This window comes from Protopterus annectens, chromosome 1.part1, assembly GCF_019279795.1.
Source record: "Protopterus annectens isolate FY-2018-M chromosome 1.part1, PAN1.0, whole genome shotgun sequence".
Classification (NCBI taxonomy): Eukaryota; Metazoa; Chordata; order Ceratodontiformes; family Protopteridae; genus Protopterus; species Protopterus annectens.
In genome coordinates this window covers 352,478,712-352,491,959 of record NC_056726.1, presented here as the reverse complement: position 1 = coordinate 352,491,959, position 13,248 = coordinate 352,478,712, and the positions used below count along the sequence as shown (strand labels likewise).

Below are 13,248 nucleotides of genomic sequence, written 5' to 3'. Positions count from 1 at the left end.
TTGTTTTACTACAAGACCATGTAAGGCTGTTGACAGAAGACAGTCTACAAATGCTGTCCAAATACTGCAGCTAGTTCTTAAATCTGTCAACTGTTTCTTTGAAACAATATCCCACCAACTCTAAGTATTTCACTAAACAGATCTTATTTATGATCACTACTGCCCAACACCAGGGTTCCACAGTCTCAGATTTCTTTGCTCAAAGTAAGCACCCCCCCCAATATACCGTCTTAACGGTCTTATGTCCAAACAGAACCTCCATGACTTAAGGTAATCATGCCCAGCAATCCAAGTCCCTACATCTAACCTGGATTCCCTCTTCCATATTTCCTACCACTCTGGCTACTCTCCACCATCACCTCTGGCCTGTATCCCTTCCAGAACTGAAGTACTAAACCATATACAGTCATCTGAAGACCCCAAGTTTTGTCCTCTAATTAAATACACAGCAAACAGATATGCAAGTGCACGTACACACATTCATTCACAACTTCATCCGTAATACTGTCATACCTAATCAGGTTTGATACTCTAGCATATGACTGCCTTTACCACTTAGCATAATTTATCCTGGAGTGACAACTACCAAGATCATACAATTTATTCCAAGTTCAGACACAACTATTATGAAAATAGACTCTGCTGTCCTTGTGTTCTGAATGACTTTGAATTAAACCCCAGCTGCAAAATCTCATTTCAGCAACCTAGCCTCCTGAAGGTCCCCTCGAAGCCTGCACCACCCCAGTCATAACTACCACTTATAACAGTATTGTTCAGCTAAGGTCTGAACCTGTACTACACCCTCACCTGACAGTACATGGGAACTGCAATGCACCATATGCCATGGGTATTTCTTCAAAGCCTTTCGCAATCACAACTGTGTTTCCTACCAAAATTCTGAGTGTTTCACTAAACATTCTCACATGCAGCCCTTAACCTAGCCACCCAAGCTTACAAGCACAGTATCAAATCCCTTGTCAAAATATACACATAATACATCTAATGCAATTCTTCAGTCCACTTCTACTCTCACCTAGAGGCATGAACTCTGAGGGGCATGAACTTGTCTTCATAAAGACCAGATCAGTATTCTTTCCATGCTTTTTTTCCAAAGACAGAGACAAGATTCCCAAACCTTTACTGCTCATTTCCTTTTCATATACACATCCTCATAATGGGATCACATATGCCACCCTTAATTCCACTGGAACCACACCAATTTTCTAGGATAAACTAGTCTTTCCACCTGCATTCGTCCATTATTTATGCTAGTGCCTTGAGTACTCTGGAATAGCAATCCAGTCTCTACACCTGAAGGCCTTGTGAACTCCTTTGTCACTACCTCCCTTGGTGACCACGTCACTAAACCAGTTGATGTTCCTTTACATGGCACTTCTCAACACAAACCTGGAAAAAATGGAAAAAAATAGCAAAGATTAATGTTCAGTTTTCTGCTCTTGAATTGTTGGAGAAGCACTGTAGGAGCAAGAAAAGGAGGGTGAAAGTGAGCAGCTGTGAAACCTTGTCAACATTTATAGGAATACCTATGTACTACCAACAGCAATTGGCCTAGTGATGCTTGTGTTGCAAGCAGAGCATCACCTCTGCATCAAGTCATGTGAACTAGTGCAGGTATGCTTCCTGATGCCAGCAGCTGTTAGGTTTGCAATATTGCTGAGAGGTTAAGCGAGTTAAGAGAACAAAAAAAATCCCTACCCTCTAAAAGGTTGGCACCACTTACACCATCCAACACTAAGGGAGACACAAACGGATCCACACTAGGTTGGCATATCTCAGAAGTATGAAATGGGTCAAGTGATACCAAAGTGCAGGGAAAAGTTAAGGCTTGATTGCCACTATGAGGAAAGAGACCACCCCACCCCACCCCAAAAAAAACTGGTGCAATTCGAATAAGTGGAAATGAATGACTGCTCAATCACCAACTAGGCAAGAAACAAGCACTGCTAGACTTGAAGGTGAAAAGTCCCAAATGCATTCAATCTCTGTGTATGGTCCTGCTTTTCAAAAGGGTTCCAAATCTTCTAGTAATTTTGCAATTCCCCAACTATATATAACAAAAAAAAAAAATCGGACTACTCTAAATTATTTGATGTGAATCATTATGTTTGTTTATGTCTTTCGGCTTTTCCCGGTTAGGGGTCGCCACAGCGGAACTCCGGTCTGCTAATGATTGGCATTAGATTTTTATGTGCTAACGCACAACCTTCAACGAAGAAACGCCCATTCACGCATGTCGCCACACAGAAGACGCTCTGAGAATCGAATGGGCAACGTCTAACTGTGAGGAGACAACGCTACCGCATCATACATTCAAAATTTTTATAATGGAGGCACTTCTAACTTTTTTTTCCCCCAAAAAGCTTAAGATGTCACTTAACCAGCCTACATTTTTACACAAAATAAACTTTTGCATAAACAGCATTAAACTTCCATCTCTGTTGTGCAGAAAAATAAAGCCCTGACTGTACTAAATGACTGGCTCAATAAACAATATGGCAGTGATCACATGGCTGAGGAAGGGAACAGAAGACTGCCTGTCTGCTGGAGAAAGGCGAAAAGTAGCCTGACATGCTTGAAGGATTCCAAGGGAAGCAAAGTGACTCGGGAATACAGTCAGGACTTCCTCAATATTCACTACTCATTTCCTGTATACATGCATGTAAAAGTCACAGAATAAGAAGTTATGTACTCACCATAACGTTCCATCTGAGTAGGTGACTTCATTTGGATGCAACCTGTGGGATTCGGATCGGACATCGGATCCGAGCCGGCAATTCATAAGCTTTAGGATCCGAGCTCCTAGCTCCTCCCTTTACCCATAATCCCCTGCTAAGCCCTGACTGACCTCAGATTGAGTTTGCCCTGTGAATACCAGTATAACAGAATCCTGGGTAAACCAGGACTAACAGCACCTTGAAAGGTCAGGGGGATGGAGGGGGGGATGGTTGCATCCAAATGAAGTCACCTACTCAGATGGAATGTTATGGTGAGTACATAACTTCTTAATCTGAAGTAGGAAGACTTCATTTGTCTGCAACCTGTGGGACAGAGTCCCCAGCTACCTGGATCTTGGGCGGCCGTCATGGAAGGATGTTCCGGAGCACCGCAGAGCCAAAGGATGCTCTCCCTCTGGAAACAACGTCCACTTTGTAATGTGAAATGAAAGTATGAGATGAGGTCCAAGTGGCTGCTGCACAAATATCATCTAAATTTAAAGGCAGCAGAAGTAGATACTGCTCTTGTAGAATGTGCTGTAATTCTCTGAGGAGCTGGCGTGGTGTCATAAGCCTGCAAGATAATCCACTTTGACAAGGTGACCTTAGAGACTGCCTTACCCAGTGCGAATTTTGCAAAGGAGACGAACAGTTGATCGGATTGTCTATGACCAGCTGTTCTGTGAATGTAGAAACGCAGTTGTCTCTGAACATCTAAGGAATGCAGTTTATATTCTCCTTTTGTTTTTATATTTGGGAAAGAAAACTGGCAAATTAATAGATTGGTTAATATTGGATTTGGAAGCAATCTTTGAAATAAAGGAAGGATTGGTCCTGAGGGAGACCCTATCATTAAAAAAGGAGAGATAAGGTGGTTTGACGCACAGAGCTTGGAGTTCTGAAACTCTTCTAGCTGACGTAATGGCCACTAAGAAAGCAGTTTTCCAGGAAAGATACTTCAAGTCCACAGAGGCTGCAGGTTCAAAAGGAGGAGCGGTTAGGGACTGCAGCACTAAAGATAAGTCCCAAGGTGGTATGGCTTCCTTAACAGGAGGTCTTAAGAGGAAAGCACCCTTAAGAAAGGTTTTACAAATTTTTGCAGCCATGAGAGGTGTCGAGTCATGACCCACATGGTAATGAGAAATGGCTGCCATCTGTACCTTTACTGTCAAAGAGCTTGCTCCTTGTTGGAAAAGGTCTGTCAAGAAGTCTAGTACCTCAGAGAGAGGCGCGGAAAAGGGATCAAGATTTTTATGTTCCGCCCAAATAGAGAACCGCTTCCATTTGCTTCGATAAACCTTCCTAGTAGAAGGTTTATGGGCAGCCACTATGATGGCTTTCACTGGTGAAGAGATACCGGGAGTCCTGATTAGGGATGGAACTGGAGCAGCCAAGCTGTCAATTTCAGAGTGTGAAGGTTCGGGATTGGAAGCCCCTGAGGATGGGAAATGAGATCCGGAATTGGATCTAGAATCCAGGGCGGATTCACTCGGTGAGACCATACATAAGGGAACCATGGTTGATGAGGCCAGAATGGGACAATGAGAATCATTCTGCTCCGCAAACTGCTGGCTTTCTGTAATAGCTTTTGCATTAGAGGAAGAGGAGGATAAGCGTATAGGAGACCGGGAGGCCAAGCATGCACCAGGGCGTCTCTCGGGGATTCCCCGAATGGGGGAAGTAGAGCGAAGAAACTGTCGCATTTGGCGTTTGAGGGAGAAGCAAAAAGATCGCAACAGGGTTGCCCCCAGGTGGCAAAAATCTGCTTCGCTACTAGAGAATTGAGAGACCATTCGTGAGGGGAAAGAATGGTGCGACTGAGCTTGTCAGCTAGAATGTTGGACCTTCCCGGAATGTGCGTTGCCATAAGAAAGCGGTTGGTGGAGATTGCCCATTCCCATACTCTCATGGCCTCTCGACAAAGGGGGTAGGACCTGGTTCCCCCCTGTTTGTTGATGTACCAGACTACCGACATGCTGTCGGTCTGGATAGCAATAGTACCTACAGGAAGAAGGCTGTGTAGGGCTTGCAACGCTAATAGCACTGCCCTCATTTCCAGAACATTTATATGCAGGGAGGTCTCTGAACTGTTCCACGTGCCTTGGAAATCCTGCCCGCTGAATGCCCCCCCCACCCGAGGCGAGAAGCGTCCGTGGTCACTGTGGCTAGGGGGAATGCAGTACAGAAGGGTCTCCCTGTCAGGAGGTCCATCGACTGGAGCCACCAGAACAGGAAGCTCTTGCATGCTCTGCTGATGGCTATCAGGCTGTTGAGAGGAAGGTAAAGCAGGGACCATTGCACCTAGAGGGTCCATTGAAGGATCCTCATGTGTAGTCGAGCGTGGAGGAGTGGGATGGCTGCCGCCATTGAACCTAGGGCCCTCAGGACCATAGCTGCAGTCGGAGGAGGTTCTAAGATGGCCGTGATATGACACCTCAGGTTGGACAGTCGATCTAGAGTGAGGAATGCCCGCATGTTTCTTGTGTCCAATCTTCCTCCTATAAAATCTATAAGCTGTGTGGGGGCCAGGGAAGATTTTTCTCAGTTTATGGTGATGCCCAGCAGAGGGGCTATATGAAGGAAATAGTCCCTGGCTGAGCACAGTAGATGCCTTGATGACGCTGTAAGGAGCCAGTCGTCCAGGTATGGCAACACCTGCATTCCTTGGAGTCTCAGGTGGGCCGCTATCACTGCAAGTACATTGGTAAACACCCTGGGGGCAGAGGTGAGACCAAAGGGAAGGACCCTGAACTGGTAGTGACTGGCTCCCAGCCGGAAGCGAAGGAACCTCTTGGACCGTCTGTCCATTAGAATGTGGTAGTATGCATCCTTGAGGTCTATAGAGCACATCCAATCATTCTCCCGCAAAAGGGGGAGGATAGACTGTAAGGTGACCATCCGGAATTTTTGTTTGGTTACAGACAGGTTCAGTTGTGACAGGTCTAGGATCGGTCTTAAGTCCCCCGTCTTTTTTGGCACCAAGAAGAACCTGGAGTAAAACCCTGATCCGGTCTGATCTCGGGGGACGTGTTGGATGGCTCTTTTTGTTAGCAGCTGTGCGATTTCCATAGCTGCTACCTCCTGTTGATCGGGTGGGTACATCGGGGAAGTTTTTGGATCTGGGAATCCTGTGAAGGGGGATTGAATAGCCTCTGGACATCACCCGAAGCACCCAACGGTCTGACGTGATTGACTCCCATGATGTCAGGTGCCTCGAAAAACGCCCCCCGACTGCCTCCAGAGAGGAGCATCCGGGTAAACCCCTCAAGGGTGCTGCATGGGTCTGTCAGAGAAAGGTTCTCTGGACCCAAAGTTCCTAGGAGTCCCTCTGCCTCTAGAACGGCAACCTCCCTGTCCTCCTCTGCCATGAAAGGACTGGTTGTCCGGAGCAGATTGGGATTGCTGCGATTTCCGGAACCACATCTTCTGTCCCTTTTGGTTCTTCGAGAAGGACCTCTGGGGAGCTGAGAAGCGGATTCCGATGGCAGACAGCGTCTTCCCATCCTTTTCGCTCTGGACAAGCATTTCACAAACCGTTTTGCCAAAAAGGGCAGAACCATCGAAGGGGGCATTCGCGAAGGTCGCTTTGAAGGGCTCCACGAAGTCGCAGTGCCGGAGCCAGGCCTGGCGTCTCATAACAAGGCCTGATACACTAGCTCTAGCAGTTCCCTCTGTTGCGTGAGATAAGAGCAGCATAGAAGTATTAGACACCGCTCTGAGAGTGGCCATACAGGTGGAGTACACTTGCTTGTCCTCCGCCGATATGGTCTCCGGGGGTGATGCAGTGTATTCCTTAATCAGGTCTCGCTGCATCCTGATCACGTGTGCCATATAGTTCAGCGCCCTCAGGGAGAAGGTTGCTGAACTAAAGACTCGCTTCCCAATGCGATCCATCGAGCGGGATTCCTTGCTCAGGGGATGCATAGAGGGACTCTCCTGAGCCAATTCCCTCTTTGTGGCTGCAGCCATCAGCATGGCATCTACTGGGAGTCCCTTACTCCAATGTGTAGGGTCCGATGGGGGACTAAGAATCCAGTCCGGACGTTTGGGAACAGGCTCTACGGTGTCTGGGTCCTTCCACGCTCTGGTGGCAATAAGGTCCACCAGAGGGTCGGCAGGAGGGGACACCCAAGAGGTAGATGGGCCCGCCTCAAATGCCTCCAAGAACACAGACTCGTCCGAGGAGGCCTTGGGGCCAGACACCCCCCCCAATCCGTAACACTTCCATAATGTCTCCAAAGGAGACATCTTCTGGGGGTGATCTTGGGGAGCCCTCCCCTTCCTCCAAGTCCGTGTCTTCAGTAATAGACTCGGGGGAGTCCACGTGCCTCCTCTTACACTTATGCTTACGAAGCACTTCCTCGGGGGGACTGTCCGAGGAGTCCTCGCCAGTAACCAGTTGTTCCAAAGGAACCACTTGGGACATTGAGGCGGGCTGTCCCTGAGACCGGCTGATGGGAGCCTGGCCCAGCTGCGAGGGAGTGCGGGATGGAGCCGAGACAGGGACCGGGGGGTCCGGATGTCCTCGACAGAACCCTCTCCACAACGTCGAAGGCCGAGGGGGAGCCGACTTCTCTAAGACCTGAGAGCCGACCCCCACTCGGATCTGAAGAAGGAATCAGAACCGGAGCCGAGACAGTCGGATCCGAGAGACCGGTGCGCTCTGACCTAGACGGAGTCGAAGAGACACTGGCTCCCTCTGATCCAAGGCTAGGCCCACGGTTCCGAGAGGTCGGGTCCGAAGTACCCGAAGCACTCAATGGAGGGATCGGATCAGAGGTGCACCGACCAGTCTGATCCGTCCCACCCCCGGGTCCAACGCTGCCCGGCTCCGAAAGCTCCGAACCCAGGAGTCGGGTCGGAGAAGGAGCTATGGGGGTGAAAAAAGGGGTTGAGGCCCCTCTCGGATGGGGGGGGGGGGCCAGGAGCACTCCCATCTGCATCTGGGCCTGGATGAATTGCCTCATCATCCACTCCATATCAGCGTCCGACATAGAAAAAGTTGACCTCGACGAGGCCACTGAGGCGGATCTAGAGTGTCGCCTCGATGACCTCGACGAAGGTCTAGTCTCCACCTCCTCGGGTCCGGGAGAGAACAGAGGGGATCGGAGCAGAGGAGGAGGAGATTTAGAAGCCAGAGGGGAAGCACGCTTAGGCGGCGGGGCCGAGACAGAGGCCTCGGCCCGCCGCTTATGGTGCCCCTCTCTGTGCCTCTCCTTTTCCCTCCTGGTCTCCCTATCCTCCGGTTTCTTAGCGGGAGATTGAGTCCCTGCCGGAGGAAGGGAGACCGAAGTAGCCACTGGCTGAGTAGGGAAGATAGCAGGGGCCGAGGCCAAAGCCGATTCCGGAGGGAGAAGTCCCGCCAGAACCAACTTCGACCTCCGCTCCCTTAAAGCCCGGGGGTTGAACCCTGCACAAATGGTACAACCAGATGACAGGTGTTCAACCCCCAGGCATCTAACGCACCGAGTGTGGCCATCAGCCGGGGAAAGCTTATGGCCACACTCGGTACATTTAGAAAATATAGCCTTGGGGGCTTCAGACATAGCTACGCCCTAACAGGCCCTAAAAAAAAACACACACACACACGACAAACGCACACTAAACGAACACCCGAGAAGGTTAACTAAGGAAGGGAGGAAAGCCTAAACAAACACACTTTAGCTATACAAGAAAAACTATAAGCAAAAAAGATGTCACCAATTTCCTTTCGCTATGGAGCTCGAAATTCCTGTCAGCTATTGAACGCGGCAAACGAAATCTGAGGTCAGTCAGGGCTTAGCAGGGGATTATGGGTAATGGGAGGAGCTAGGAGCTCGGATCCTAAAGCTTATGAATTGCCGGCTCGGATCCGATGTCGGATCCGAATCCCACAGGTTGCAGACAAATGAAGTCTTCCTACTTCAGATACAATGTTATGAAAGTGTTGCACAAGAAGATACAACAAACTCGGAGGCAAAAGAAAAAATTCTGTTCTATAGTTATCTGCTGTAAGAAAAAACTTTACTGGGGATATAGTCAGGTAAACCCCACGCTAAAAATAAAACACGAGATGTACTGACTTGGTATCACAGAAAAAAAATGGATGTGACAGTGGAAGGAAGATCTGATGGCTGAGACACAGAGAAAGAATTTGGGGAAAGTATTAGCTAGTCAGGGGCTAAACAAGCAGCACACTCTCCATTGGTGATGGCAGACAAAGGCTGTGGGTTCTATTCCCAGCCCAAGTGACTGGGTTCATTTTTCATTACTGACACTGCAATGCAGAATTAGGGAGTGTTGTAAACCTGAAAACACTGTCCTGCAGATAACACCTTAAACTTTAAGGTCCCATCTGTATGAGTTGGTGATAGCTCAGGTGAATGTAAATTATCCATGGCAGCTACAGAAAGTACAGTTGTGTACACTTACCATAAATGTAGATGTTCGAGTGTATTCACTGTTGCAGTCATCACATTTGGGTTATCCCTGCCAGGGTAGCAATCGGCCCGAATACCAGAGAAGTAGTATTTCTGCATCGGTTGCTGTCACTTGAGGACTGACGTCAGGTCATCAGTAGTATAAAGTAAGGCAGCTGATGCCATTACATCAGTTTTTCTTGCCGTAACCTGTCAGGAGCCCAAAAGTAGGAGGCTAGGCTCTGGTGGAAGAACCCCACCAGTGGAAAATAAATACCAGTATGTCACTTGTCAAAGTGAGCAATAAAGAAGAATGGTAAGAAAATGAGAAAGAGAAGAAAGGGGGATGGATGGAGGGAAACCAGGACTGCAACACAGAATGCACTCGAACATCTACATTTACGGTAAGTGTACACAACTGTACTATGTTCTTCGTGTTGCAGTCATCACATTTGGGTTGATTCCCAAACCTGAGGAAATGGGTGGAGGCAGTCAAGGAAATTAGGGGCTGGCTAGGATGTCCTGCAAGACTGCAGATGCAAACCATGCCAGGGATTTGGAGAAGAGAGGCAAGTGGTAATGTTTGGTAAATGTGTGAACAGATGTCCCTGGTGGGGACTCTTCTGAGGAAAGCTGCCGAGGAGGAGGCTACTCTGGTGGAGTGTGTCCTGACCCCGTTGGGGGAAGCTTCCAATGCTGTTTGTAGTAGAAATGGATGCAGTGTGCTATAGATTTTGAAATAGTTTGCTTGTAGATGGCTTTACCTTCTGCCCCTGTAGTAAAGGTGATGAGCAAATGATCAAACTTTTTGAAGGATTTATTCCTGTCTAGACAAAATCTGAGCTGTCTGTGCACATCTAGAGTGAAGAATCCTTTTCCCCTTTGTTCTGGAGATTAGGGTAAATTAATGGATTGGTTGAGAGCCACACTGTAGACTACCTTGGGTATGAAGGATAGGTTAGTTCTGAGGGATACCCTGTCTGCATTTAAGATGATGAAGGGTTCGACAGCCATGAGTGCTTGCAGCTCAGAGACTATCCTGGCTGAAGTCATGGCCAAAAGGAATGCGACCTTCCATGAAAGAAATTTTAGCTCTTCAGAGGAAACTGTTTCAAAAGGGGGTCGGGTGGGCCTTTTCCAATACAAAGTTAAGGTCCCAAGCTGGTGTTGGTGCCCTTTTGGGTGGCCTCAAGTTGCTAGTCCCTCTTAGAAAAGTACAGTTGTGTACACTTACCATAAATGTAGATGTTAAAGTGCATTCAATGCTGCAGTTATTACATTTGGATAATCTGCTGGCGGGTTGCCCTCAGTCGGCCTGATTAACAAGGTCTTGGGTCCTGCATCGGTTGCTGTCCCTTCTTCCATGACGTCAGGGGTTTAAAACATGCAGCAGACGCCATTTATATCAGTTTTTCTTGCCCCAGATATCAGGTGCCCCCAAATGGGGAGCAGATATATATATATATATATAAAACTTAGAACACAAACAATATACCTCCAATCAAAAGCAAATACACCAAAAAGGCTTTTAAGCATATTAAAAGAAAGAGGAGGTACAGAAAGAAAAAAAACAGGGGGCTGGAGTGTGGGTAACCAGGACTGCAACAGTGAATACACTCGAACATCCACATTTATGTTAAGTGTACATAACTGTACTATGTTCGTGTTTCACAGCTGCAGTTATTACATTTGGGTATATTCCCAAAGCTATGGTTGGGAGGATGGATTTATACAGAAAAAGGAGCAGCTATAAGGCCCTGCAGGACAGCAGTGGCAAAGCCAGCTCTGGATTTAGAGAAGAAAGGTAAATGGTAATGTTTGGTGAATGTATGAACTGAGCTCCAGGGTAACAGCTTCGAGAATGTCTCTGGTAAGAACCCTTCTGAGAAAGGCTGCAGAAGTAGATGCAGCCCTGGTGGAATGAGAACAGATCCCCTTGGGGACAGGTTAACCATGGTGCACATAGCAGAAACAAATACAATGGCTTATCCATTTAGAAATGGTCTGCTTTGAAATAGGTTTTCCCTCTACCCCTGTAGCAAAAGCCACCAGTAGTTGCTCAGATTTTCCTAGAGGTTCTGTCCTGTTTAAGTAGAATCCAAGTTGTCTGTGCACATCCAATGAATGAAGAATCCGCTCACCCTTGTTCTGTAGATTGGGAAAGAAAGTTGGAAGATGAATGGTCTGACTTAGGGCCACACTGGATACCACCTTAGGCATGAAAGATGGATTTGTCCACTGCCATAAGAGCTTGTAATTCTGAAAGCTGAAGTAAATGCTAAAAGAAAAGCAGTTTTCCAGGAGAGAAATTTTAAATCTGCAGTTGCAGCTGGCTCAAAAGGAGGCAGAGTGAGTTTTTTCCAAAACAAAATTGAGGTCCAATGCAGGAGCTGGTGCTCGCCTGGGAGGTCTTAAATTTTTGGCTCCTCTGAGATACTGCTTTTGCAGAGGATGAGAAAAGAGGGGAGGGGCTCTGTGTTGTAATGAGCTGAAATGGCAGAGGCATGGATTTTTACAGAAGAAAAAGATAGGCCATTGTGAAGCATCTCAGTTTAATATTGCAGAATCTGAGGAATATTGGGCAAGGCTGTGCTTATTCCTTGCGCATGCTTCCAGGCACAAAATCTTTTCCATTTGTCCACTTAAGATTTTCTAGTACTAGGCCTTCTGGCCTCCAAAATGACATCCATCACAGGTTTGCCTAGAGATGTAACTGGTGAAATTGGTCGATTAGGCATGCTGCAAGATTCAAAGTTTGAAGCAGATTGTGCAGAATTTGACAGTTCTGCTGAACAGTACGTAAGGTGTCAGAGGTAGGTACCACGGAGGAAGGTGTGACATTGTGTAGGAGCGGGTACCAGTGTTGAGGCCAGTCTGGAGCAATCAGCATCATTTTTGGTTTTTCCTGTCTGACTTTCATTAAGACTTTGGAGAGCAAAGGCAAAGGAGGAAAAGCATAGACTGATATGTTTTTCCAGCTGAAGGACACAGCATCCACTTTCCAAGCTTTTCTGTGATGAATTCTTGTGCAGAATTTGTCCAACTGATAATTATGGGGTGAGGCAAAAAGAACCATGTCTGGGCTCCCCCATTTGTGTGTCAACATGCTGAACATTTGTGGATCTAGTTTCCATTCATGTGGGTCCATACGATTTCTGCTTAGTGTGTCGGCCAGAGTATTTTGCTTTCCTGGCAGGAATTGAGCTTGTAGATCTATTTGATAAGTCAATGCAGTGTTCAACAATGCCATGGCTAGTCTGCAAAGGGGGTAGGAATGGGTACCCCCCTGCTTATGTACTACATGACTGTGGTGTTGTCTGTCTTTATCAGTAGTTGTCCTGGATGAAGATGGTCTTTGAAGGCTGGAACTAAAAACAAGCAAAAAGACAAACTATAAATCCAAAAAACAAGAACAAAAGCCACAAAAGAGCACCCGATAAAAATAGAAGTCTTTTAATCCAATGAAGTGCTTCTCGTTTGTCGCAATAGACAAACTTCCTCAAATAAATACAACCACAAATGGAAGTACTTTATATACACCAAATCAATTAACCATTCAATTATTCAATAAAGACATTTAAAAAAATACTCATTTCAAACAACAAAGTTAGTTGAAAAAATGACCAACTTCATTTAAAATCAGTGACCAGCACCGTTACACTAACTGACAAACAATGATTATAATAAGGTCATGAAAATAAAAATAAAAAACTTTTCCTTTTACAATAAAATTGAATAATTAGAGCCATTCTCAAAGTATAATTCTTAGTTTTGCACTCATACGATACTGTGGGTAAACACTATAGTAACTGAACTTGTATCCGTTAGTATAATATAAGCTGTATTACCTTGTGAGACTTTTAAGCTTGAGAACACTACTTACTGAACAGCCTTCATTCAAACCAGGCACATAAGCATTTAACCTGATCTGCCAACTCAACTCCAGTTCTTCTAACTTTAAAGGAATCGGACCACTGTCCCCCTAGGGTTCTGAAAGACTTGGTCTATCACTATAAATTTGAACCTATGGTCTGGATACAATGAGATATGTTTAGCTAAAGCATTCTCAAGCTTTTGTTTTCTAATAGCATAAATATGTTCGTAAATGTGGTCAC

General features: G+C 46.5%; 1 protein-coding gene across 1 annotated transcript in view; it reads right to left on the bottom strand.

Moving 5' to 3' along the window:
* Nucleotides 1–13,248, bottom strand: part of UBR4 (ubiquitin protein ligase E3 component n-recognin 4) — a 3,959,899-nt gene that overhangs the window by 3,075,811 nt on the left and 870,840 nt on the right.